Source organism: Aotus nancymaae, unplaced genomic scaffold, assembly GCF_030222135.1.
Source record: "Aotus nancymaae isolate 86718 unplaced genomic scaffold, 86718_ANA_hifiasm-v0.15.2.pri h1tg000030l, whole genome shotgun sequence".
NCBI lineage: Eukaryota > Metazoa > Chordata > Mammalia > Primates > Aotidae > Aotus > Aotus nancymaae.
This window is the reverse complement of record NW_026988443.1, coordinates 36,919,047-36,945,748: the sequence shown is the minus strand read 5'-3', so window position 1 is coordinate 36,945,748 and position 26,702 is coordinate 36,919,047. Positions and strand designations below refer to the sequence as shown.

At 43.5% G+C, this 26,702-nt stretch overlaps 1 pseudogene; it reads right to left on the bottom strand.

The window, feature by feature from the left end:
* Positions 1-24,731: 24,731 nt before the first annotated feature.
* On the bottom strand, positions 24,732-24,844 carry LOC135277322 (small nucleolar RNA U13; annotated as a pseudogene).
* Positions 24,845-26,702: the final 1,858 nt, after the last annotated feature.

Sequence of the window (26,702 nt, the reverse complement as noted above, 5' to 3'; positions counted from 1 at the left end):
GTTTTTTTCCCCTATTGGGTGCATAATTTTGAATAAGAAAATTATTTCTCTCTAAACTAAGAGTAGACATAGTACTAATAAGTTTAGCTTTGTGTTGTATGCTCCTTTTATCAGGGAAGATACAAAATATAAAAGAGAACAAAAGCTTTTATGATGAGTTTTATAAATAGATTTCTTACAAGATAACTTTTTCTCTAGCTATGATCTTACCACTTCAAATGGATGTGATTTGAATACATATTGTATGATGAAGAAACAATGAAAACGAGTTTTTAAAAAGGCTGAAGTCAAGCAGTCCAGAGTTGGTTGGGGACGCTATGGTCATCAAGGACTCAGTTTCCTTGTGTTTTGATGCCCCATCAACCTACAGCCTCACCTCATGGTCTAACTGAAGTAGCTACATTGTCTGCAGTATATTCCCTGGGGGTTTGTTGTCTCACACCAGCAAGATTTAGGACACAGACACACATGACGAGTTTAGGAGTAGAAGTTTAAAAGGCAGAAGAGAAGAGAAAGAGAAACAGTTCCCTCTAGGGAGAGAGGAGTCTCCAAGCAGAAAGGACTGGTAGGTGGTGGATGCACCAGATTTTATAGTCAGGTTTGAGGAGGCAGTGTCTGATTTACATAGGGTTCACAGATGGGTTCTATTAGGTATGACATTTACACAGCACACGAGGAAGGCTGGCCACCCTTCCCTAAATTTATTATGCAAATGAACTCTCTCATTGACCAGTGTCATCTTGTCTGTTCCTTACTGTACATGCAGCTGATAAAGAGAAGGGAAGATGGGGCCGCCATTTTAAACATGATTGGCACAACTGGCATCTATGTCTACAGCTCGATTTTACAGGTTGTTCTTTGTTAGAAAGGAAAATGATTTAGTGCTGCTTTTCATTAAAAGGAAAATCTTACTGAGGATTCCCCTCGCTATTTGCCTAAGTAATTTCTTTTTAACTCCTATATCATAATGATGGGTGCTCAAGTTTCAGCCATCGTGTCCACAGCCCAAGCAGTGGAAAAGACAAAAAGGCCTTCTTCCACTGGAGTCATTTCCCATCAGGTGGACTTCCCATGTGCTCCAGACCATAATTTACATCCTGAACTTCCTCACCTAGTCCCATTTAGCTGTAAGAGAAGCTAAGAAATGTGGTCTTTCAGTTGAGCATGTTGCTGTTATGAGAAAATCATGACTCAATTATTAGATTCAGAGGAAACGTAAATGTAGGGAAGTAGGTAGAACTTTCTGCAGAAGGGTGGAAAAATGAGACAGAACCTCCCTGTCCTCATGGGATTCACAGGGGACATGCAAGTTAATGGAAGAACCACATCCATACAAGTAAAATTACCACTAAGGTAAATGGAATGATAGCCTGTTGTCAAGAACTGAGCAGAGACCTAATGGAGGAGGAGGAGGAGGAGGAGGAAGAAGGAGGGAGGGAGAAGGAAGCGCCTCCCAAGAGCAGAGGGAGGTAGGACTCAGACCAGACTAGTGGGTAGGTACCTGACCTTGATGCCCTGCAGGTGAAAGGTGCTGATGCTCCTTGTAGCTCCATCTAGGAGTCTTGGGGAACATTTATCAGAGTGGGGATAGGGGTTCCTCATAACTGGTTTCCACTTTGGAAACATTCTGGCTGTTGATGGGATGTAGAGAGGGGGCTTTCAGGTAGGGATGATTACAGAATTTCATGTAAGAGGGTGGTTGTTCAGATAAGGGTAGTGAAGGCAAAAATGAAGGAAAGTGGGTGGCTTCCAAAAAGATTCAGCTTTCCTGGAAAAACCCAGGGCACACAACAAGCACTTTCTCTTGAGAAAATCACACTGTGGGATGCTTTCTTCAGACTAGGGAAACAATCATTTTCTGATTTCTAGTTCCACCTACCTACTCCTAGGTGGTCGGGTGCATTTCTGAAGAAATTAGGTGGCGTTTAAACACATGGGCTCCCTGCAGCCCATAGCATCATTTAGTAATGGGTCTCAGGAAGGCCTTGGGAAGGAAACCAGCCTGGGTCTACCCAAGGCTTATGATTATTCTCTTTCTGGCCCCAGCTGAGTTTTCTGATGTGAAAGGGAAGCTCAGGCTGCTGAGCATGCAGAGGTTGGCAGGAGTCTGTGACTAAGGTGCTGGCAGCTGATGGGAGTTAAGGGGGTGGTGGGGACCAAAACAAAAAGATGCTCACTGTTTCACTTGCAGCAGTCACTTGATACAAAGCAGGCCCTTGATAAATTTAACATTTACTAAAATTATGGGTTAATTCACTGGTTGTTCTATCAGTGAACTGGAGAAGCGTTAGGGAAGAAAGAAAGAGAGATAATAAGCACTTCAGGTGCAGGAGAGTAAATTAGAAGCTCCCTCCTGTCAGAGGAAAATGCTTGTCCCTGAGCCCTAATGCCTAGAGTTCCAGGATAGTGGCTGCATAATCAGCAACCACTAAGTTTGTTTTCTCCTAATTAATAAACAGTGATACCTGCCAGGGTTCTAAGTTGCAAGCAACAGAAAACAGATTTTGCTATGTTAAGCAGAGACATCATTTAAAGCAGAAATTGGGGTTCACAAGATGTATGAGAAGATGGAGAACCCAACTTGGAAAATGGGCAAGAACCAAGAGAGTCTCAGAGGACCAAGAAGCAGCATCTTCTAACATACAGGCATGAGCAAGATGCCACTACTCTGCTCTCAGGTTCTGCTGCAGCTGGCATCAATGAATCCTCACCATCACTTTTTTTCAGACCCCATTCAATCCCGATTGACCAAGCCTAGGGCAGATGTCCACTCTCTGCTTCCAGAGAATATCCCTGCTGTAGCTTCTATATTAGAAGGCAGGGTACCAAGTGCCACCAATACTCAAAATGTGGAGGAGGAATTGGGTGCTGGAAGGCCAGGAAAGGAGAAGCACACACCACACAGGTTATCATTACACCCTTGCAGGCTCTGTGGCACATAAAGGTGTGATTATGTTAGTATTAGCTCATTTAAAATAAGGGTATTGTCTTGTGTTTTTGCCTTTACAATCTTCTTGCCCCACACTCATCACATATGCAAACTGCACATCCCAAGTAAAGAGTAGCTGAATGAATAAAATTGCTTTCATCTGTCATCTTGCAAATGTGTTTGTGGAAAAATTTTTTTTTAAAGTTTAGATTGCTTTGTGACTCCATTATCTTCCCACTTCCTTCTCCCATTCACCTTCCAGGTTTTGTTTCTCAAGGTTTAGCCCAGTTTTGGTTCCAAGCCCTTTCCCTGAGCATCATCCCGTCAGCCTTCACTCAGGGGCTGGAGTGAAGTTCATAGCACTAAAGGACTCTGTCTCTGGCCCTTCCTCCACTTTCTTCCCAATTCCAGGATGCAATTGCACCACCCAGTAATTTATCCTCTTTGTGTATGATGCCTGAATAACATGCCTTTTGAATGGTCCTGATTAAAGGATGAAAGAATTGCATTCTATAATTTGCAAATTCATAATATTCTGAAGGAAATAAACCTTGTGACGTTAAAGCCCATTAAAATATATACCCTGAAAGACCTACAAGTTACAAGGCCGATTTTGACAGACAGCTTCTACTGCCTTTGGCATTTCAGTAATGACCCCAGAACTGCCACTGACCTGCCTGCACGCTTGGTAGAGTGATAGTCTGTTCAATTTCTTCCCCTATTAAAATGTAGTGGGTGCAGGTGAGAGAGAAGAAAGGGAGGGAAGGAAGGAGAGTGAGGAAGAAAAAAGGAAACTTAGGTGCCATACAGAAAATGCCTCCCAAAGATGTTCACATACGAATCCTAAGAACCTGTGAATATATTATCTTATGAGGCAGAGGAGAATTAGGGCTGCAAATGAAATTAAGGTTGCTAACTAGCTCACCTTAAACTAAGAGATTATCTTGAGTTGTCTGGGTGGACCTAATGTAATCACAAGGGTCCTTACAGAGGAAGAGAAAGAGAGTCAGAGGAGATGTGACTACAAAAGCAGGGTCTATGAGATGTAACGCTGCTGGCTTTGAAGATGGAGGAAGGGGCCACAAGCCAAGGAATCTGAGTAGCTTCTTGGAGGTGAAGAAGGAAAGGAAATAGATCCTCCCCTAGAGCTTCCAGAAGGAATATAACCCTGCCAACACCTTGAATTTAGTCCAGTGAGACTCATGTTGAATTTCTGACCTACATACCTGTAAGGTAACACATTTATGTTGTTTTAAGCCACCAACAGCCCGTGGTAATTTGTTAGTGCAGCCATAGGCAATTAATACACAAGCCATAGAGAAGAAGGAAGTCAGCAATTCTTGGTAACATCTGTGGGCCAGGCACTGAGCTAGAAGAACTCATGTGAGAGCTTTACTGGGCTTTTGTGGCGCATTAGGGACATTTGAAGCACATTCACTCCTAAACGACTGAGCTTACTTGGACTTCAAGGAAGGAATGGTCAACTCTAGGCAGAAATGTGAAGCCAATGGTTAGGGTGGGTATTCACATGGTAAGAGGAGATCAGGGATAGAAAGCAAAAAATCCTACTTGTGAGGCAGGAGCCAAGATAGTCACTGGGAATAGCAAATACAGAAAACCACCCCCTTCATCTGATCCACATAGGACTTGAGCATTTACCGCTATGAGCTGGGTACTGGGCAAGATGTAGAGAGATGGTGTGCTAGACAAAGGAGGTCTGGGTGCTGTCCACATGAAAATTCAAATTTCAAGAGATGCTCAAATTCCAATCAGGTCCCAATGAGATACTACTCCACAGCCAGTAAGATGGCTGTAATTAGACAGACAACGAGAAGCGTTAGCTAAGATGAGGAATAAATGGAACCCTCACATTCCTGATAGGATTGTAAAATGGTTCAGCCACTTTAGAAAATAATCTGACAGCACCTCAGAAAGTTAAACATAGAATTACCCCATGACCCAGCAGCTCCACTCTCAGGTATACAGCCGAGAGAAATGAAAACACAGCCACACAAAAATATGTACACAAGTGTTCACAGCAGCACCATTTATAACAGTTAAAAAGTAACAACAACCTAACTGTCCATCAACAAATGAATAGATAAATAAAATCTGGTATATCTTGCATGTTCTCACTTATACATGGGATTAGCTAAATGATGAGAATGCATGGATACAAAGAGGGGACAAACTAGATACACTGGGAGTTACTTGACAGTGGGAAAAAGGAGAGGATCAGAAAAAATAACTATTACGTACTGAGCTTAGTATCTGGATGACAAAATACTTTGTACAACAAACGCCAGTAGCACGAGTTTACCTATATGACAAACTTGTACATGTACCCCTGAACCTAAAATAATGAATTTCTAAAAATCTGGTATATGTATAAAATAGAATATTGTTCAGCTGCAAAATGAATAAAGTACTGGTACATGCTACAACATGGATGAACCAGGAAAACTTTACACTAAGTAAAAGATGCCAGTCACAAAAGGCCACTTATTATATGATCCCATTTATATGAAATATCCAGAAAAGGCAAATCTATAGAGACAGAAAGCAGATTTGTTATTCCCCAGGGCTGGGGGAGAGGGATGAGTGTATTATAGGGTGGTAGTCAATGGTAAGAGATTTCTCTTGAGGGTTATGAAAAGATTCTAAATTGATGGTAGGGATGGTTACACTATTTTGTGTACACAGGAAACAAACTATTGAGTTATGCTCTTTAAATGCTTAAATTATATGGTATATGATTATATTTCATACCTCCAAAGAAACAGAAGATAGGGTAAATATAGGACAAAGAAGTTACAAAATGAAAACCTAAGCAGGGCCAGCATAAAACACCAGAGCTGGAATCAAGGTCAAGCAGAGGCAAGCAGAGGCTGATGCTGGGTGCCAGGAAGGTTTGCCTGGGTGCCTCTTGCTACCAGGAAGTGCAGACTCGAAGATTCTCATTAAGGCTGATAGTGGAACCCCAGAGAGTAGACTTTCTTCTCCCTTAACCCAAGGCATGTGACAAAGTTGAGGTCAATGGCTCAGAGACCCTCAGCTGCTTGGTCTCCTTTGGAACCCCAGGCTTCTGTTAGTGCTGAAACCGCAGGAGGTCAGTTTCTGCAAGGTGAGAAATGGCTCCCAGTGGAACTGTCCAAATGTACTTTGTTGCATGGTTGCCTTAAACCTCATCTACAGTAAGCTTCTCAATCTTTCAGTTATTCAGAAATCAGAGCTATGGAGGCTTTGTTGAAACGGGGTTAGGCTCATAGACCTAGCAGGAAAAGGCATTCTAGAGGCCCCTTTTCTGGCTACTTTGGAATTTCCAGTGCTTGAGAACTACAAAGAAAAGGTAGGGTAAACAAGGACGAGGGAGAGATGAGAAGGAGGAACAGAAGCACAAAAGCAAGGGAAGGGGAAGCAGGGGAGAAGGGGGAGAGGAGAAAGAGGAACAGAAGGTGAAGGGGAGAAGGAGGAGCACTTGTCTTTGTATTTGCACCACATCTGAGGGATTGTTTTACCACTGAGGCTGCATGGAACTGGAAGGCCCTGGAAGACAGGCCATGCCCACATGCTTGCTGCTCAATGGTTAAGAGGCTGTCCGAGGTCACCTTAGGCTGCTGAGCATAACTGGGAGCAGTTCTTTCCCAAGTGCTCTCTCTCTCCCGCCACTTCGACAGCTGCATGGGAATGATCTTAAAGCAGTCACGGCTCCCGTTTGTCTCCTGACAGCCAGTGCCCTTTCGGACTTCACACTCATGAGTGGCAGTGTCACGCTACATTACTTCCAAATGTCATCAGCCACTCTGCCTGCCTCTAACTGTGCATGCACAAGTGTGTGCACGTGCACGTGCACACAAGCACACATGGTGTCATGGTGTCATTGACCTCACAGAGGGGGCCTTCAACGCAGACCACACACAGCTCTCTTCTTGGGGAGTTTAACCAGCTTATACAGAAGCAAATATTTGAAGTTTACCAAACAAAAACCAAGTAAAACCTAAGTCAATCAAAAGTGACTAAACACCACTTTAGTCCAAATACATGTTTCTAAAAGGTCACAGCTGGTGTAATTATCCATGCTAGACTTAGCACGCATTCAGCTGTGTGCTTAAGACTGCCAAGAAGTGGAATACATTTAGAATCCTTAAGTAAGAGTCACCTTGTTTTCAGAAAATGCTTGGTTAAATTCAGGCTTGGGTTGGGGGGGTGGTATTGAGGGAAACCTATTAGAATCTAATGACACTTTGAGAAAATGTATAGGAAAATATCTTTGGAAAAGAAATAGAAACACATGTCACAGCCAATTTCTCATAATATGTGGGTTAAAGCCCTTTCTCTTCAAAGAAAATAAGTCCTGACAAATACAACAAAGAAAGAACACAGTAACGAAATGAGCAGCCCAGAAGTCAGGCAAAAGGAGGAAACAAATAACTAAATGCAGGCTCTGACTCGGTCCTCAGAAGACTGTGATCTGGGGGCACACAGGGAGGGGCAATTAGCAAGCAGTTTTTCTGAGGCCCCAAACCTTCAGCATTACAATAGGCCGAGCCCCAACCCAAAGTGCCCATCTCAGTAGCATGTGCTGTGTACAGTGGCGGTTGCAAAACTATGTCACATCGGGGGATGCTGTGCAGGAGTTTTGGGAACCCCCACAAACCATCATGAGCCGAAGAAGAGCAAGGGGCTCCTCACTCTCCTGCCTCGCCCATGCCTGAGCAGCTTCTCTACTAACCTTTCTAGATCAGACTTCCACCTATGATTCTGCTTCCACCCAGTGTGAATCCAGAAAATCTGAGACAGGTCTCAGTTAAGTTAGAAAGTTTATTTTGCTGAGGTTGAGGACATGCCTGTGACACAGCCTCAAGAAGTTCTGATGACGTGCCCAAATGGGTCAGACACAGCTTGGTTTTATACATTTTAGGGAGACACGAGACATCAATCAATATATATAAGAAGTACATTAGTTCATTCTAGAAAAGCGGAGAGAACTCAAAGCAACACCCCCGTTGGGGGCTTCCAGGTCACCGGTAGGAGAGAGACAAATGGTTGCATTCTTCTGAGTTTCTGATAAGTTCTTTCCAAAGGAAGCAATCAGAATGCACATCTATCTCTGTGAACAGAGGGATGACATTGAATAGAATGGGAGGCTGATCTGCCCTGAGCAGTTCCCAACTTGAAGGGACCCAGGATATTTTCCTTTCAAACCAGTGTTGTGAAAAGCCTCAGCTTTTTATAAAGTCTGAGTCTCATGCTTGCCTTCATGCTTAGGTAAGCATTTAGACTCTGGCTCTTTCTGGAGAAGCGGAGGCCAAGATAAGATAACCACGGCTGGACTTAATAGGACAGCAGCCTAGTCATTAGACTGTAGAACATGGAGCATAGGAAAGTCTGAGAAACAGCAAGGGAGAGAGCACTAGAAGGAAACTGGAGTGGAGGTACCATGAGGGTAGGGATTTTTGTCTCAGATTCACTCACTGCTGCATTGTCAGGGCCTAAGAGAGCACTTGGCTTATAGGAGATGCTCAATAAATGTTTGTTAGTAAATGAATGAATAAATGAATGAGTGAGGCATCCAGAGATCAAGGGAGATGCCAATGATGAGGCCATGGTCAGTAGCCTGAGAGTTAAGTGGAGCCAGCCAGTGAGGGAGAATGGGTCAGAGTTTGGAGAGACCACCTGAAGCCCTGGATCAAAGACTTGGGGAGGCGGGGGCTACCACATTTTGTAAGACAACTGGCTTTGTCTGTGGGTGAGAACGAAACCACCTTTGCAAAAATTATAGCTGAGGAAATTATGACAGTGAAAGAGATTAGAACTAATTGTTATATGTAAATTTTTGGGGCTGCAAAAGAAGTAGCACTTGAATATAAATTTCCTCAGCAAGGCAATTTACTTCTATAGAAGGGTGCACCTCACAGATGGAGCAATGGCGAGCACACACCTGCGCAAGTGAGGGGATAGGGTTCTTATTCCTGACATAGGTAGCCCCTACTGCTGTGTTGTTCCCCTATTGGCTAAGGTTAAATGGCACAATCTAAGCTAATTCCAATTGGCTATTTTAAAGAGAGCAGCGGTATCAGCCAGAGTGGCGGGGTGGGTAGTTTGGCAGGAAGGCAGTTACGGGACAGGTCAGAGCAGGTGATCAGGGGTTACTCAAGTCAAAGCAGGTAACCAGAGAAGGTGACCAGAGCAGGTGACCAGGATGAGTCAGGATGGATCAGGTGACCAGGGGAACAGATGTGAACTACTGATTAGAACTGGTAGAAAAGGTTGTTTACTGAAACTACAGGGAAGTTAAACTTTAACATGAGGAATTAAAGAATAAGAGAGCTGAACATACTGACATACTGATTCTTTGAAGAGAAACTTTAAGTTCACTATATCTAACATAATCAACTCCATCTTGCTTCTAACCTTTAAACTGTCCTTGTTCATTTCCAGGCATAGGCAAAACTAACTTTGGGAAGAAATTTAGTTCATGGTTTGACTCTGAAACAAAAGTGAAAATAACCCTTTCCTGAAAAGACCCCCTTCTTCCCCGGGACCAGTCTGCCTTTGCAGGACTAACAAATTAGCTACAAGATTAAAAATTTCAGTTTAGGAATCACTCTGCCTCTGGCTCCAAGAATCTGAAATTCCTCAAATTGCTCCTGGGGATAACGTCACTCTTGTAAAACCTAAGATCAGTGCTTGAGATATTTTGCAGACCCTGCACTGGACGGATCAGCTGACACCAGCCAGACCCATAGTAATCTGGCTCAACCAGTTCTACCATCCCAGGCAGGAACAGAAGACAGCAAAAAAAAAAACAAACTCATTTTGACCCCCTATGATTCCATCTCCAACTCCACCAATCAGCACTCCCCTCTTCCCAAGATCCTACTCGCCAAATGGGCTTTAAAAATTCCGATCCCCTGGGCCGGGCGTGGTGGCTCACTCCTGTAATCCCAGCACTTTGGGAGGCCGAGGAGGGTGGATCATGAGGTCAAGAGATCGAGACCATCCTGGTCAACATGGTGAAATCCCATCTCTACTAAAAATAGAAAAAATTAGCTGGGCATGGTGGCACATGCCTGTAATCCCAGCTACTCAGGAGGCTGAGGCAGGAGAATTGGCTGAACCCAGGAGGTGGAGGTTGCGGTGAGCCGAGATCGCGCCATTGCACTCCAGCCTGGGTAACAAGAGTGAAACTCCGTCTCAAAAAACAAAAAACAAAAAATTCCAATCCCCGAATGCTCAGGGAGACTGATTTCATTAAAAATGAAACTCTGGTCTCCTGCACAGCCGGTTCTGTGTGAATTACTCTTTCTCCATTGCAACTCCCTTGTCTTGATAAATCAGGTCTGTCTAGGAAGTAGGCAAAGAGAACCCACTGGGTGGTTATAAGCAGGCAGCTGTTGAAGGCATCCATCTGCCTACTGAAGTACTTCTTGCCTTTCTCCATAGTCGAAATGGCCAAGCTCATACAGCAAATGGTAAGTTCTACTATTAAAGAACCCAAAGATGATCCCCACAATCCTCCCCTCAAAATTCAACCAACTTCAGGAGCACTGGCACCTGTGTAAGTGGAAATGGGGTCATGGGTAGGATACAGATAGAACTTCAGCTGAATCTGAATGTTTTTAACTTTTAAAAAGAAAAGAAAAGAACGAACTAAAATCTGAAGGCAGTGTGCTTTTGTAGTGAGGAGCATAGATTCCCCAAAGCCAGACTTCCTGGGCTCACATCTAGGCTCCTGCTTGCTAGCTGCCAGGCCTTGGGCAAGTGACATTAAGTGTATTTGAGCCTCAGTCTCTTCCTCTGTAAAATGGGGATAATAAGAGCACCTCTCTCATGTAGTTATATGAGAAGTAAATAAATTACATCATATAAATCACTTACATAAGCAATAGCTAGTGTTATGTAAATATGGCAAACTGCTAACATTGTTAAATATGAGTGTTGGGGCCCAGCACAGTGACTCTCACTCCTGCAATCCCAGCATTTTGGGAGGCTGAGGCAGGCTAATTGCTTGAGCACAAGAGTTAGAGACAAGCCTGCGCAACACAGTGCCCCCTCCCCACTATCTCTACAAAAATAAGAAATTTAGCCAGGCATGGTGGCACATACCTGTAGTTATTGCTACTCAGGAGGCTGAGGTGGGAGAATCACTTGAGCCCAGGAGGTTGAGCTGAGATCTCACCACTGCAGTCCAGCCCAGGTGATATACCTAAACCCCTGTGTGTGTGTGTGTGTGTGTGTGTGTGTGTGTGTGTGTGTGTGTGTATAAAGAGGGATAGCACAGCACTGTTTAGTTTATAATAATTTTTCATATTTGAAATAATTGAAGTTAAAGAGAAAACATTTTCCCCAACCCAAAGGCATATTCTTCTGGTTATTTCCCCAACTCACAAGGAAATTTACCTTTGTTAGATATAGTGAACTCCAAGTTTCTCTTCAAATAATCAGTTTGTTAGTATATTCAGTTCTCTTATTCTTTAATTCCTCATTTTAAAGTTTAACTTCCTTGTAGTTTCAGTAAACAACCTTTTCCACCAGTTCTAATTAGTAATTCACATTTGTTCCTCCGGTCCCCAGCTCCATCCTGACTCATCCCAGTCACCAGCTCCAGTCACCTGCTTTGACCCCTGGTTACCTGCTCTAACCTGCCCATAACTGTCCTTCACACAAAACTACCCACCCCGCCACTCTGGCTCATACCCCTGCTCTCTCTAAAATAGCCAACTGGAATTTGCTTAGACTGTGTGGTCCAACCCTAGCCAACAGGGGAATGACAGAGCAGTAGGGGCTACCTATCAGGAATAAGCACCCCTTCCCCTCCCCACACAATGTGTGCTCACCATTGTTTCATCTGTGAGCCCTATCCTTCTATAGAAGTAAATTGCCTTGCTGAGGAAATTTATGTTCAAGTGCTACTTCTTTTGTAGCACTGAAAATTTACCTATAACACCCTTCTAAAATCTCCCAAGAAACTTAGAGGACAGGGTAACTATAGGCCAGTGATTCTCAAAGTATGGTCCTGGGATCTGCAGCATCAACATCATCTGGGAACTTGTTCAGAATTCACATTCTCAGGCCTCACCCCAAGGAGCTCCTGGACTGAGGCCCAGCAGTCTGTGTTTTAACAAGCACTCCAGGGAACTCTTGATACACTGCTAGAGGCCAGCAACCACATGAAGAACCATGTGGCTTAAGGTCTCAAAGTAATTTTATATCCCTGAATGCCTCTGATATTGGTATTGCCACGGCTGGGGCATCTTTATTGGCATCGCTGGAGAATCCATGCTCCCTAAGAAGCCTAAAATGCCGCATATGACTTACTAACTTCATAGGAGTAGCTCGGATAATTAGTTTAGCCGAATGTCCAGAAACTACAATCTCACTCTTTCCAACTGATACGCTTTGGCTCTATGTCCCCACCCAAAACTCATCTTGAATTGTAACTCTCATCATTCCCATGTGTCATGGGAGGGGCCCAGTAAGAGGTAACTGCATCATGGGGTGAGTCTTTCCTGTGCTGTAATCGTGACAGCGAATAAGTCTCATGAGATCTGATGGTTTTATAAAGGGGAGATTCTCCTGAACACGCTCTCTTGCCTGTTGCCACCTAAGCCGTGACTTTGCTCCTCCTTTGACTTCCACTGTGATTGTGAGGCCTCCCCAGCCATGTGAAACTGTGAGTCAATTAAACCTCTTTCCTTTATATATTACCCAGTCTTGGGTATGTCTTTAGTGTGAGAACAGACTAATATGCTGACTCTAGCTGATGGGGTAGACTGGGCTTGACTATAGCAGGGATGGCTCTTGTGAATTTCTCTTAGTAGGGAAACATCTGACCATAACTCCAAAATGCTTCATTGCTCGTGCACAGCGATCTTAATCTCTCACATTGTCTCAGTGCCTCCACTCCCCAACCAGAGCATGCTACACAGATGCCTGTAATAACCCTCGAGCCTGAAAAGTAGCCCAGGGCAGAAACATCTGTCTTATCCTTGCCCCGACCCCTGCATTCTTAGGCAAAGAAATTCCAATGGTGATTGTTAAAAAATATGAGACAAGTATCAAAATGGTATAAAAAGCATCTTTGCAGATAGTAAAGTAGGTAAAATAAAAGGCATGGAATGTGTTCTACAGTGATATATGCCTTGTAAATTTATCATCAGTCTGGACGTTAAAAACAAAGACAAATTGTGAGCATATTCTCCGGGGAAAAGCTGCATAGGGTTAGATGTAGAAGAAAATGATGGTTTGAGATGATTCAGTCCTTTCATCAGTGAATACGGGAGTGATACCCTGAATAAATCAATAAAATGGGTCATTTACAGAACACACCCGTGTCTCATCACACACACACTTAACAATGCTCTGTCAATCTGTCTACGCCTGGGCATTAGATCATGTCCTTTCCTATGAAGGTGGGCATTTTTAGACATCCACAAACTATTACTAAAATTTTCCAAAGAAGAGTACAAAAAAGTATGCAAAGATAGAAGAGCCAACCTCCAGAAAAGCAGAGAGGGAGGAGTATAAAAATAAAGTGGTGCTCATTGAGCAATGATGAAACTCGACTTCCTTCTAATAAAATTAATGATAATGAACTCCTGATCTAGAGAGCTGACTGCTTGTGTGCAATGAAAGGACTCGAGGGGTGGGAACCTCAAATGTCAGCAAAGTTAACTACAAAGAAGGACCTTAAGTGGATCAATCAGGGTTGAACTACTAGATAGAAGGATTAAGTGGCTAATAAAAGGGATGTTCTACTGACCTCTAACACAGGAGGGAGGAGATAATGAGATAAGTAAAGCTGGTGAGGATAATAAGACTGTAATTATGGCCAAGTTCAAACTACTGAGCAAGTGTACATTAGAAAACTGTCCAGATAACATGGAGAGAGAGGAAATCCTGGCCCCCGGAAGTTAATGCTGTCTCCAGTGCTTGATATGCTCCCGGCTGCATCTCCCTCTGACCAAGTTGTGAAAATAAAACCATCACAATGGATGTTTCCAATCCATTAAAGTGGTGATGTGGCTCAATGTGCAGAAAAGAAAAGGCCAAAAGAAGTAAAGCCTCATTATCAGGAGAAATCCGTCATGTTCAGAAGTCATGCCATGGTCATTAAACCATTACTGCCATGGCCACCGCCCATGGACTTTTATTGAGTGTCTGCTATGTTTAGAGCGGTTATGTAGGCATTGAACATTCTGGGATGCTTGAGAAACACAGACACACATACACTCTCACTCATTCACATGGGGTGAGCTCCCCAGGCTGGAATAAAGAATTTGGCAAATGTACAGGTGTATTCTTTCTGAATGTGAGAATTTAGAGTCTGATGATAAAGCAGCAAAAACAAATGCACTTGGTTGGTGACAAGCGCACAGTCTCCCTCTGCATCTGGCTGGAGCGCTGGGTTTTCTGTGGAAGGTTTTATATAATTGTTTGCTTAATCTCTCGGGTGACATAAACGTATGGCAGCTTTACTACACTATTGATTCAAATTATTACTGTAATGACGGAGCTATCCAGGGAGTTGTCACTGGGCTTTGTGAGACATCCTGACGGCTGTCGTGTGCATTATTAAGGAGCACTCTGAAAAAGGAAACTGTTCCCTGCATGCCCTGAGCTGGAATCACTGACGGCTCTGCTGAGTGTGGGGCTCGAGGCCCTGGACTTTGGCCCTGGTCTGGGCTGTCATAAACCAAAAGGGAAGTATTTGGTGGGTCTGCAACTGTGAGGTCAGTGTGCTCAGTGGAATGACCCTAATAAACTCAGCTTCCATGTTTCAGGAGCTGCAGTCTAAAGACATGATTGGACATTCACAGACAGGCAGGAACAGTTTAAAGGACAGGGTCCTTGCAGGAAACACACACACTTCATTGGATCCTGAAAAGAATTGAAGGAAGGGACTGTTGACAGGTGAGGGCAGGGTTAAGGGAACTAACAAGGAATAATGAAGCTCCCAAGGAACAGCCTTGCAGGAACCCCAGGAAGCCCTTCTGTCTCTAGGACTGAAAGGGCATAGGGAGAAAACCATGTTATGAGAGCCTGCTGGCACTGGCACACAAGGGCACATGCAGAGAAGTGTGGCACTCTCCCCTCCTGCTTGACCCCTGCCAGTGCCTCTCCAAGGACCGAATCCCAGTGGAAGCCAGAGGAGTCCAAGGGCTCAGCTTCCTGGGACATGGAGGGCACAGTAGATGAGGGGAAAAAATAGATCTAGGCATGTAGAGAACCAGTCCACACACACCTCAAAGGCTCAGCATACAAAAGAAGAGAGTGAGGGAAGTCCTGAAAGGCTGGTAAACAATACAAACCTACAAGGTGCAGTCACAGCATCATATGGACATCCCACGGATGTCCTGATACCAGCATGAGGGACGATGAGCAATACTCTCCTCACTGCAGAAGAGAGGAATGGCCAGAAGCCTGGGATTTAGGTCATGCAGATCTAGGAATAAGTCCTGACTCAGCCTCATACCGGCTGTGTCACCTTCACTGATGAGGTCAGGGCCCAGTAAAGTCTGCTCAAGATGCTCTTCCCCAGGGCCGTACTTCACTCAAGGAGACCCTGTCAGCGACACTCTTAGGTTTCAGTAAACTGCTTACCCCTCAGGACTAAGGGTTGTGAAATAGCCTTGCTGTTGCTGGCCCTCAGGCACCTGACTATCCCTTGTGGTTTCTCTACACCTTGCCCACACACTTGTAAATTGCCCTTTTGTTAAATATTCCTCTCTTTGTTTTCTGCTGGGACCAGGAACAACCCACTTGTCCAGGGAATGAAGTTAAAAACTCTAAAAAAAAAAAAAAAAAAAAAAAAAAAGGAGGCTCCTGGCCGGGTGCCATGGCATACATCTGTAATCCAGCACTTTGGGAGGCCAAGGTGAGTGGATCATGAGGTCAAGAGATCGAGACCAACCTGGCCAACATGGTGAAATCCCATCTCTACTAAAAATACAAAATTAGCTGGGTGTAGTGGCACGCACCTGTAATCCCAGCTACTCAGGGGGCTGAGGCAAGATAATTGCTTGAACCCAGGAGGCAGAGGTTGCAGTGAGCCGAGTTTGTGTCACTGTGCTCCAGCCTGGCGACAGAGCGAGACTCCATCTCAAAAAAAAAGGAGGCTCCTGGGGTCTCTACCTCGTGGGTACCCCTTTGGAGGTAGGGAGGTGATTCGAGGGTGGGAGGCTCAACATGTTTTCTATGTTGTTACTGTTGTGGTTATTTTATTATTACTAGCATTTTAAACATCACTCATTGTTCAGAACTTCTACCCCTCTCAAAGACTGGATGTCAGACTGGAGTCAGTATCCATGTCCCACACAAATCAAATGCAAAAGGTCTCTAAGAATATATCACTGTGACTTTACCCTGCACTTCTCCCCTTCAGCTCCTTATAAGAGCCTCAATAGTCCTTAATCTGGATTCTTTACCTTTCAGAAAAATACTCTGAAAAACCTCAGTGATCTCAGTTTCTTGGGCCAGGTGGATACACTAGTAGAATTCTTGAGGGCCCAGGACTAACTTAGTGGCTCAGAGAACATGAGAGGTTTAGATACAAGGAGATGTCTCTGATTACTGGCAAGGAAGAGCAAGCAGCTCTCTCCCAAGATGAAAAGGACTTTCAGGATCATTGTCGACTCATGTAACAGCATTGCAAATTCTGTAATTGGAGCTGCCCAAAGCTTAAATCCTAGTCTCTGTCATTTCAGCTGATTACATACCCTCTCTACTCTCCTTTCCACCTAGAAAATATACTTTTTTGTCGGTGATTAAATAAACTCACTAACCTGCTTCCAAGATTAAGTAGAGGTTATTCCTATTTAACTCTTCACAATGCACCAGAAATTGCTGAGGGTATTGGGTGCAAAATGCAATCCCGGCTCCCTGTTTTCTCCTTCTGCTCTAAGATAACACGCCTGCTACAAAGAAACAGCATGACCCCCTCAGTACTGGGGTTAAACATGCACGTTCTTGATGACAAAATACGTCCTTTCACGTAGCCAAGGCCACTTTTATAAAATTAAAAGCAAACATCAAGTGGAATCATTTCTCCTGACCAGGAGTAGGCTTATTGGATGAAAATGAAAAGTGGTTGAGAAAATAAGGATGAATTTACCAAGCCAGTCATTTTCCTTTTTTTCTTTTCTACCTTGGTTAAATATTTGTGATTCTGGCATGAGGTCCTCTTCTCCAAGCTCAGTGTTTTCCTACACTTGATCTTGCATCAGAGTTACTGACATGACCTGTTGCCATGGAAACCATGGTGAGGTCTCTCACAGTGCCGAGCACAGGTGGCTTTCTGGTGACTTTTGGGGAGTTGTACCTGAGTGAAAAATCTAACTCTGTCACTTACTAGCTGTGTGACCTTGGGCACATTTGCATACCTCTCTGATTCTTAGTTTCCTCACCTGAAAATGGGAATTAGTAATAACAGCTCTAAGAGTTTGTATAAGAATAAATGGGATCATCTGGGTAAAGTGATTGATGTATTTTCTAACACTGTACATGTTCAGTAAATGTTAGGTGTTTTTGTTGTTATATATGAGGAAGTGAGAGCATGTATTCTATTCAGTTATTCATTCATTTACAATCTCATTTATTCATTTCATACATAATTATTAAGCCTCACTATATTGCAGACAATGTTGAAGATGCTAAAGATAAAAAAGAGAAAAATGGACAACGTTCTGCCTTCATGGAGCTTACATTCTAGTGAGGAAAACAGATAATTAACAATAAACTATATGTATATGAAATGTAGAATTTTATTGTGATAAAAGCTGTAAAGAAACTTACAGCGGGACAAGGGTAAGAGGGAAAAGGGGCCAGTCTGCAGGTGCAGGGGAAGCTATTGCAGACAGCATCCTCTCCAAGAAGGAGACAACTGAGGAGAGATCAGAAAGGCACAGTGGGGACAAGCCTTGTCATGCGTGGGGAAGAGTATTGCAGCAGGAGAGAACAGCAAGGGCAAGTGCAGGTGGCCAGTGGAATGGAGAGGTGACTGGTGAGTCTGGAGAAGAGAGAGGGAAGGGGAGCATTGTGGAGCCTTAACGCAAGGTTGCAAGGATGCTTGCCAGAGCCTGACCTTTGAATGTGATGTAAATGAGGTTGTGAGAGTTGCAATAGGAAACAACAGAGCAGGGTGATGGAGAGAGAAAGCCTTGGACCCCTCCAGCCTGTAAGAGAATCTCAGCTATGCCACTTACCAGCTGTAGGACTGGGGCCTTGCTACCGGCGTGGTACCTCAACCAGCAGCAGTACCATCCCCTGGGAGTTTATTAGAAATGCAGAATCTCAATTCAGCCCTGCCAGGTCAGAATCTGCATTTCCACCAGGTCCCCAGGGGATTCATAAACTCATAAATATTTGAGAAGCACTGGCCTAATACTTGTTACTTAACCTCCCTAGGTCTTCAAGGCCCCATCTGCAAAATGGGTACAGCAGTCTCTATTTGTGGTTTCACTTTCTGTGGTTTTAATTACATACAGTCAACCACAGTTCAAAATTATTAAACAGGAAATCTCAGAAACAAATAATTCGTAAGTTTTAAGTTACGCACCATTCTGAATAACGTGGGGAAATCTCATGCCATCCCACTCCATCCTGCCAGGGATGTGAATCTCCCCTGTGTCCGGCATAGCCGCACTGTCTATATCGCTGGCTGTTAGTCACTTAGTAGCCACATTGATTATGAAATTTACAGATTACAAGTAGAAGTGTGAATACGGTAAAACAGATGTTAAGAGAGAGAGAGACCACATTCACAGAAACTTCATTACAGTATATCATTATAATTACTGTGGGGGGTGCATGGCAACATATTCAAGCTTATGCACACCGCTTTTGAGTTGAGGTTGGGGTATGGAAATACTGAGGCACTGTGTATGCTATTTGTGCATGGGAATGAAACTCCTTGACCCTGAAAACAGGACAGGGAGTAGAATGTATTGTGTAATAAGGAATGCTGAAAACAGCCTCCTGAGAATGCAGTTTGAGTGTACAAGATCATAGGTGCTTCAGCAACCCACCTCAAATGACCATCTAGTGGATGCTTGTAGTTAATACAAGCCCTTTCATTAAATACTTGGTGGACAGACACTGAGGTGGACTCACTGGGAAGAGCTACCCCTACCTCCCCGCTCAGCAGGAACTGTCTGAGTACTTCATTCTTGTCATTCACTGCAAGATATAAGCTCTGCAATTATTCCATTTTAGTATACTTGAATTGTTGTTAATCTCTCACTGTGCCTAATTTACAAATTAAATTTTATTATAGGTGTATATGTATAGGAAGAAACATGTATGTATAGGGTTCAGTTCTATCCTTGGTTTCAGGCATCCACTAGGAAAGGTCTTGGAATGAATCTCCCCTGGATAAGGGCTGGCTACTGTTTAACAACAGTAGCTCTCTCATAAGGTTATTGTGATTTTTTAAAATAAGCTTGTGGCCATAAAACACTCAGCCTAGTGCTTGACACATTGTGATTACCCAGTGGATCTTAGCTTTTGCATTTAATCCTGATGGGATTAATCCTGGGGGCTGTCTCTGTTTTGACTTCCTCAAGACCCACTTGCAACCTGCAAGAGAGGAACAGTGCCTGTTGCTGCCCCACCTGCTCTTGAGACTGCTGGCTCCAGCAGGACCTGTCCTCCTTGATTATAAACTATGGGAGGAGCCCAATCATCAGTAGCACCTGCAGTGGTGAAGATGGTTTATAGGGATCCATTCGCACTCTTTGTCCAGTTTCTCTTGTGGTTCATAGCCCTCACTAATGGTTTTCCTCCATGGAAGCTAACTGGCTAGGGAGAGGATTAAACCTGGAATACTGGCCTTGATACCACTGTGTTTCCAACTGTGGAGAGTGTTTCTCTATCCAAAATGGCAGCTGTCAAATCTGCCTCATTCCCAGCAGCATAACTGTAAATCTCTAAACCACAATTACATAGAAAAATAAAATCTGTTAATTAAATATGAGCTTGTAACTTTCAATCAAGCACCATTGGCAAATATCATGAGTGGTTAAGCAATTGGCTCTGAAGACAGATTCTGATTTTGAACTCCAGCTCAATCATGTAGCTCTCTTGCTCCAGTTTCTTAACCTATATAGTTCAATTTCCTCATCTGAAACTGTAGGAGGGGGAGGATAAGAGTGCCTACTTCATAGATAATGCATATAATAAACTTTTAAAAGTTTCGAAAGACACTAAACATTCTAAAAACTGTCATATGTAAATTTTCAGCGCCAAAAGAAGTAGCACTCGAATATAAATTTTCTCAGCAAGGCAATTTACTTCTATAGAAGGGTGGGGTTCACAGATGGGGCAATGACGAGTACACACCTGGACAAGGGAGGGAAAGGGTTCTTATTCCTGACACAGGTAGCCCCTACTGCTGTGTTGCTCCCCTATTGACTAGGGTTGAACAACAGAGTCTAAGTGAATTCTGATTGGCTATTTTAAAGAGAGCAGGGGTACGAGCCAGAGTGGCAGAGTGGGTAGTCTGGAGAGAAGGATGGTTATGGAACAGGTCAGAACAGGTGACCAGCGGTGACTCAGGCCAAAGGAGGTGACCAGGGGAACAGATGTGAACTGCTGATTAGAACTATCAGGAAAGCTGTTTACTGAAATTAGAGGCAAGGGAGTACAGAGAACCAGGAAGTTAAACTTTAAAATGGAGAATTAAAGAGTAAGAGAGCTGGACATAGTGACATACTAATTCTTTGAAGAGAAACTTGGAGTTCACTATATCTAACAATATGTTAGTAGTCACTATTCTTATTTTATCTTTCTAGTTGTGCTATATGCTGATTCACAGAGGAAACATTCTCAGAAAAATGGAACCCATTCTTCAGTTAAGGGAATGTGAAGAGTGACATTCTCTTGCTAGTAGGGACAAGAGATAATAAAATTGAACTAGGGTGATCACAATGAGAATGAAGAGGAAGCAAATACATTCAGGAGATATTTCTGGGTCCACAGGACTTCATGATCTCTTGAGTACAGTAGGGAAGGAAAGACATATTTAAAGTTTCTAGTCTGCATTCATACATGGATGGTGATGAATATTTCCCATGGGGAAGAGATAAAGGTTCATTAAAAAAAGGACAAGTCCAAAGGCACTCTACAAACTTCAGGGGAGTACATGCTCTGGACAATAAATGTGTAGTTGTTCAAAATGCAAGGTTAAATAAACATAAGAAAATGTGCCAAATTCATTAGTCATCAGGGAAATGCAAAGTAAAAGCACAATGATATACTAGAATGGCTAAATTCTAAAGGACCAAAGATACCAAGTACTGATGAAGATGTGGAAGCACTGAAACTCTCATTCACTGCAGGTGGGAGTATAAATTCATACACTACTTTGGAAAAAAATGTTTGATAGTATTTATTAAGGCTAAAATATGTTAGCAATTCCACTCCTGGTTATATGACTAGTCCATAAAAGTACATGTAGGAAAATGTTCAGTTATTCACAAAAACTGGTAACAAGCTAAATAATGTCTTAAATGTAGAATGAATAAATTGCAGTGTGTTCATACTATTGTCTGAAATTGTCACCTAATAGTGCAGAGCAATGGAAAAGAATAAACCACTGAATATTACAGGCAAAATGTTGACTTAAAATGTTTAGAAAGACTCACAAGAAAAGTTATGAATGATGATATTTACATGAAGTACAAGAACAGACAAAACTAATAAGCCAAAAAAAAAAAAGTCATTAAGCTGTATACTGAACATGTATGCATTTTAATTTGCAAAGGTTATATCTCAATAAATAAGTAAACTTTAAAAAGGAATACAGGGCTAAAATCTTTGAGCAGTTCTTGGGAGCAACACCCATGAGAAGAGTTGGAAATTGTGGTATGCACTGGAACTGCAAGGTTGGAGCAGTGATTCAGTATTCAAAGTGAGTTGCTGGCTCAAACAGAACTATCAAACACTGCTTAAGGTCATTCTTGGAAGTAATAGTGGTTTTGGTGTTAGTCAGTTTTGGTCCCAGTGGAATCTGTAATAAGCCTCCAGAAGGAGCTGAATGGCACAAGTAGATAAAAGAGAAGGGTGTATCTCACAAACTATCCTCAGGAAACTCCAGGGAGCATGGAAGAGCTGTGCATATGTCACAGGGCTGTTATGAGAGGTGGTAACCTCTGCCAGGAGGCCGTGGCTCCAAGCGGCTCTCAAGGGATGCCCTTATCACCTCTCAGCTCAGAGCTTAGAGCTCTTCCCAGCGAGAGCAGCAGATGGTGTGTCCACCTGAGGTGGGACTGTGGTGTGGGTGTGGATTCCTCTGCCAGGGTGGCTTCAATTAAGCTGCTTCCTTTTTTGAGTCTCACCTTCCTCAAGTAAAAAGAAAAAAGAAAAAGGGGAAGGGAAGGGAAGGGAAGGGGGGGGAGGGGAAAGGAAGAAAGAGCAAGCCAATAGAAAGGAAAGGAAAGGAAAGAAGAAGGGAAGGGGAGGGGAGGGGAGGGGGAGGGGAGGGGAGGGGGAGGGGGAGGGGAGGGGGAGGGGAGGGGGAGGGGAGGGGGAGGGGAGGGGAGGGGAGGGGAGGGGGAGGGGAGGGGGAGGGGAGGGGAGGGGAGGGGGAGGGAAGGGAAGAAAAGGGGAAAGGGGAAAGGAAAGGAAAGGAAAGGAATGGAAAGGAAAGGAGAAAGGAAAGAGGAAAGGAAAGGAAGAAAGAGGAGCCAATAGTGGCTTCTTGTAGTTCTATAAATTCCAACACTTCAGATACTGTAGTTCAAGTATCCCTCCATTTTCTGTCTGCTTATTCATAAAGTATTCATTGAACACCTACTATGTGTATTGGGGACACAACCATGAATAATACAGAAATAGCTGTTCTCCATATAGAACTTAGCTTTCAATAAGGGATAAAGACAGGAAGCAGGATGTGTTCAGATTACAGTTAGTGATATGAAGAAAATGACAAGGATGATGTGGAGGGCAACAATTTTCTATAAGGTGGTCAGGGACTACCTGTCTGAGGAGCTGATGGTAAAATTGAGGCTTGAATAATTGGAAAAAAGTGGCCATCCAAATAGTTGTGAGATGAGCCTGGCATAGAGAAGAGTAGATGTCAGGTCCAGAGCGGGAAGCATACTTGCTCTCTGCCACCCAGCACAAACCGCCTGTAGGGATGCAGCTTAGAGGCACCTAGTTCACCTCTGCACCTTGTACTCAATATCAAGAGGCTTCACTGCTCTCTTGTTTTCCACTTCCCCTCAGCAAGGAGAGGAAACAGCAATTTTCCATCAGCAAACATCAGTATTCAGGGATTAAATTACCCATGAGTTAGAACTCAACATGGGAGCAGGGAAACCTATTGGGTTTAGAATGGATCTGCTCAGACAGGGAGCTTATACACCTAGAGATGGTTCCAAGGAGACATAAACAGTAAAATCACAATTATGTGTTAGGTTCCCAGATGGAATTATGTGTATAGAAGCAGGAAAGAATCTCGGCCCTGGTGCACTCCCTTCTTCCCCATGTCCCCTGAGTACCCTGGGCTTATCCAACCTTTTAGTAATTATCACAAGGGACTGTCATTCTCTCCTCTCTAGAGCAGGGGCTGTTCAAAAGCAGAGACCATGTGGAGCTTGTCCTGCTGACTGCAGCTTCTAGTTCATTAGCTGGTGCTTTGCATGTACTTGATAAGTGATGGAAAATGCATGGACGCATGCACACATGCAAGAGTTAATTCATCACCTTAACTCAGCTGATGCTTACAGAGCACCTATTATGTACAGGTATTCCTCTTGATGCTTAGAACTCAGCAATAAAAAAGACAGACAAAAATTCCTGGCTTCACAAAGGTTTTCTGATAGTAGGAAGCAGGAACAAACAGACAATAAAGTAAATAAATAAGGAGACCAGGGTGGCTGTCATGTGGCACCTGAAGGTAAGACTACCAGGTAAGTGTGTCAGTCAACAGAGGGCACCCTGATGTGAGATGACATAAACTTTATTAGAACTTGGCCTTGACTCAGAGAACTAAAGAACTATCAGGCAGCTCTGAACACAGGATGGCATGATCTAATTCATACTTCTAAGGGATCAGGAAAACCTGACTTGGTTTTCGAACAGGGGCTAAAGTCTCTATCCATCCTGTTCAGTTATGAGCACCAAAAGACAGTGTTATAAGCACCAAAAGATGCCCTTACTATCCATCCCTTATCTATCCATCCTGTTCAGTTATAAGCACCAAAAGAGAGAGTTATAAGCACCAAAAGATACTCTTACTAGGGCACAAGCATGACAGAAGCAAAAACTTGAGGCTCCCTCTGAGCCACATGGAAAATACTCTAGATGGACTGGCTCTGGGTGTACCTGCCACGGTGCCACCATATCATCTGCCTCTTTGCTCACTTATGAAGATCAATGTCAAGGATGAAGGGTGGTGGCCTAGAAGATGAACCCTGCTCAATCTCAGCCTCAATGAGGGCTTTCCAAAGGCTGGAACTCTCCATAGGGGTTTCCAGTAGCATGCAGAGACTCACGGAGCAGACTCAGCTTGACTGGAGTGCAAAGACTGCTCTGCAGAGTCCATTCTTGGCAAACAAACAGCCAGGCCCACCTGGGCTGGAGCTCAGGGTCTGGAGGTGTCATCAGGTCACATGTATCCAAAGGGATCATTCTCATGGTCCTCTTGTTTCTCCCATCCAACAAGCAAAGGAGCCTTCCTTTTCATCTTCCTGTCCCTTTCACACCTGTCTTTCTCCATCAGATCACAACAAGACTTTGAATTCAACCCAAAACTGCTGCCTGTAATTGATTTCCCAGTTTTTGTTTTTCCTTTTCTTTTCATCAGATGGTTAAGGGTAATGTGCCTGCCACATCATAACAAGGCTTGAGGGAGGCACTTTTCACACATGAGTATGAAAACCCAAACATCACACTTAGGAACCACAAAAGGATGGAGGGGAAGAGTTTTTTGGTTTTTTTAACTGTCTCTTCTGGTGAGACAGAATCCTCTATTTCTGTCTCTCTGGCTTTCCTTAGAACCAGCAAGAGTTAAAGTCCCAATGCACCTGCTTCACACCCTTTGGTTGGCATCTGTTGCGTTTGCCAGCCCAGCTGGTCTTTTCTTTGCAAAGCGCCGCTCTACCTTAAGAGTCAGGGAGGTTCAGGTAGGGCTGACCCCCGTCCCTACCTTGAGACACAGTCAATGATAAGATCTGGCCGATAAGAAACACAGTGATCATTCAGGGTACAAGCCAGGCACATGCAGGTCAGCCCAGGGACATTTGGAGACATTATAAGGAAAGGGATGCTGTTTGTTCTAGTGGGATTGCTATAGTGGTGAGGCAGAAGCCTGCGGCTACTGCTGTCAGCTTGGACTCAACCCAAAGAAAGCCCATCAGTGAATAAGGGCCTTGCAAAACAAAGCAGTTAAGGTATAAAGTAAGGCCACCCTATTAGAGGCTCTAGACCCAGTTAAGCCTGAAGCCATTGCTGCCCTGGACTTTTCAGGTACAGGAGTTGTATTAGTTCCCTTGTGCTGCTATAACAAATTACCATGATAGTGTTAAGGATACCTTAAAACAACACAAATGTGTTCTCTTACAGTTCTGGACATCAGAAGTCCAAAATTAAGATGTTGGCAGAGCTGTGTTCCTTCTGAAGACTCTAGGACAAAAGCTGTTCCTTTGCCTTTTCCAGCTTCTGGAGGCTACCTACATTCCTTGGCTCGGGGCCCTTAGTAACACTGCTCCAACCTCTTGCTTCCATCCTCAGGTCTCCTACTTCTGTAACCAAATCTCCCTCTTTCCTTTATAAGGATCCTTGTGTTTATGATCGGACCACCCAGATGTTCCAGGATCATCTCCACCATTTCAGGATCTTTGACTTAAGCACATCTACAAAGCCCCTTTTGCCATATAAGGCAACATATTCATGGGTTCCAGGTATTAGGATGTGGATATTCTTGGGTTCTGGGGATTAGGATGTGCATATTCATGGGTTGGGGGGATTAGGATGTGGACATTTTAGGGTGCCTTTATTTAGCTAACCACAGAAATCAGTATCAATAGTGTCCTCCTTTTTTTTTTTTAAGAACCACTTTAGATTTGGGATCTGTTACTTACAATAGAAATAGTCCATAATACGTACTCCTAAATCCACATCATCATCTTACCTCTGAAGAACAGATAAAGCCTAGTATTCAGTTCATCCAATCAGAGTCATAATTTCCTTGTATCACACTTCACTGTTTTTAATTTGGGCCAGCAGTATAGAATAGAGGTTAGGAACATAGATTTCGAAATCACATAGCTTTGGTCTACATCCTGACCTTTCCACTTATGAGTTAAGCCTTTTAAGCTACAATCCCCCCGATCTGTCAGATGGAGATAATGAAAGCACCTGCCTCAGCTGGCGATCATAAGAATTAAATGAGATAATGAATGCACCGTGCTCACACTAGAAGGTCAATGCTCGATAAATAATGCCCTTTCCACTAAGATTGCAGACACGACTCCTTCCATCTGGTATATTACACTGATTTTTTTAATACAATGTGTCTCAATTAATTGCTTCATTTTTATTTAGCTTCTTTAGAAATGGCTCCAGACTCAGAGAATGCACCTCGTTGGGTCTTCACACCAACACCTTCATTTCAAAGGTGTTGTTGCCAAGTGCTTTCACAGAGCACACAACAGAGCCAGATTTTTGCAAGTTGGCCATGTCTTCCTTCCTTTATTCTCTCTCGTTATTGCTGACATCACTCTACCTCCAGTGCAACCCTACCCCATCTTCGAGGTCTGTATTTTTCAGC